This window comes from Silene latifolia, chromosome 11, assembly GCF_048544455.1.
Source record: "Silene latifolia isolate original U9 population chromosome 11, ASM4854445v1, whole genome shotgun sequence".
Lineage (NCBI taxonomy): Eukaryota > Viridiplantae > Streptophyta > Magnoliopsida > Caryophyllales > Caryophyllaceae > Silene > Silene latifolia.
The window spans coordinates 141,431,625-141,433,674 of record NC_133536.1 but is presented as its reverse complement, the minus strand read 5'-3'; the positions used below and the strand labels follow the sequence as shown (position 1 = coordinate 141,433,674).

At 39.5% G+C, this 2,050-nt stretch overlaps 1 non-coding gene across 1 annotated transcript; it reads right to left on the bottom strand.

The window, feature by feature from the left end:
- Positions 1-1,102: 1,102 nt before the first annotated feature.
- On the bottom strand, positions 1,103-1,209 carry LOC141616487 (small nucleolar RNA R71). The gene has a single exon (XR_012530833.1). It is a non-coding gene; the product is annotated as a small nucleolar RNA R71 (small nucleolar RNA).
- Positions 1,210-2,050: the final 841 nt, after the last annotated feature.

Below are 2,050 nucleotides of genomic sequence, written 5' to 3'. Positions count from 1 at the left end.
GTAAGATATAAACCAACTCAATCCATCACAACAATAATTGCTTGCTTATAACTTGAGAATATGTTTGTATGATCAATTCCCATGAATCCCCTATGACCCCATGACACCCTAGTGCTTTTTATCAATTGTTTACAAGCCTTTTAATTCATCTTGCTTGTTTACTTTCATTGCTATTTAGTTTAGTGACCTTCTACATCAACCCCAATTATGACACCCCTAAGACACCACTAGTTGCAATAGAAATCTCATCTCAATTCCCGTCCCTTGGGATCCGACCTTTACTTGCCTCTTTACTAATTTTAGAGTTGTTTGTGAAGTTATAAATTGTGTTTTGGTCTAGGTGCTCCTAACGACAAGTAACCGAAAGACATAGTCCGACCAAAAAAATGGCGTCGTTGCCGGGGACAGTGTTAACTTGATTTAGATTTTCTTACATTGTTATTAGTTATGTCTTTCTTTGCCTTGGGGAAGTAAAACTCCTCAAGGTTTGTTCTAATTGTTTTCGAGTTGTTTGATATTTTGCATGTCTAGAAGGTCACAAGGTGACTTGTTACCTTTTGATCGTGAAATTGAAAGAACTTTGACAACCAATAGAAGGCTTGCTAGGAGAACTTTGAGAGGTATTGGTGAGGCTGTAGATATTCAACCAACTACTATTGAGTTCATCAACCCTTTTGCAAGAGAAGGTGAGGAGAACCCAACAGAAAATCCAACACAAAATCAACCCACAATGCCTAAGTTTTCATCACATTTCGTACCCACCGAGGAGAACCTACCCAATGGTACTCCCACACCACAACATCTAACCGGAAATTTTATTGCCAAAACCGCATTTATCCAATTAGTCGAAAGAAGCCAATTTGGGGGGATGCCTAGTGAAGACCCTCACTCTCATATGGAGACCTTTTGTGACTATTGTGATGCGATTTCTCAAACCGGTGTAACTCAAGACCAAATTCGATGGGTCTTATTTCCTTTTTCTCTAATTGGCACCGCGAAACAATGGTTGAAAGGCCTTGATAAGGCTACTCTCGGAATTGATTCTTGGAAGAAGTTGGCTCTAGCTTTCTACAAAACGTTCTATCCACCGGAAAATACTAACATGCTAAGAGCTCAAATTACGGGTTTTAAGCAAAGGGATGAAGAATATTTGTATGAAGCTTGGGAGCGATTCAAAGGAATTTGTCGCTCATGTCCTCACCATGGACTTAGCGAGTGGTTCTTGGTACAACAATTTTGGAACGGTCTTTATGAAGATTCAAGGAACATTCTCAACATGGGATCAAATGGAATGTTCACCGAAGTTGATGACAATCAAACTTGGAAGAAAATTGAGGAAATGGCGGTCCATAACTCACAATATAGTAGACCTCGCAAGGCTACTAGAGGAGGAAAGCATGAAGTGGACTCCATTACTCAATTGGGTGCTCAACTTAGTGCTCACATTGATACCATCAATTTGAAGTTTGAAAAAGCTATGGCTAGACTTGAAGAAGCCTCAAAATCACCAAAGCATCATGTTAATGCCATGACGGCATCTTCATCAATCCCAAGTGGGATATGTGAGAATTGTGGAACTTTGGGACATGACCAAAGTGAATGTAGGGGAACGAATGAACAAGTGAATGCTTTCCAAGCATACAAGAGTGGCACCCCTTATTCCAACTATTACAATGAAAATACCAAATTCCATCCAAATCTCTCATACAAAAGCCAAAATGTTCAAAACCCTCAAACAACATACACCCCACCTCCCATGAGAAACCAAAATCAAAGACCCTTTTACAACCAAAACCAAGGTTACCAAAATCAATCTCCATACAATCAACAAAATGACCAAGGTTTTAATGTTCAAAAAGCGGTCCTTCAAATGCAAAAGAATCAACAAGAGTTTTTCACTCAAATGCAAAAGGATAGTCAAGCAAAGGAAACCACCATCAACAACATCCTAGCTCACACAAAAATGTTGGAAACCCAATTGACTCAACTAGCATCTTCAAGCTCACAAAGACAAAAGGGGCAATTACCACCTCAAAGTAATCCCCCAAGA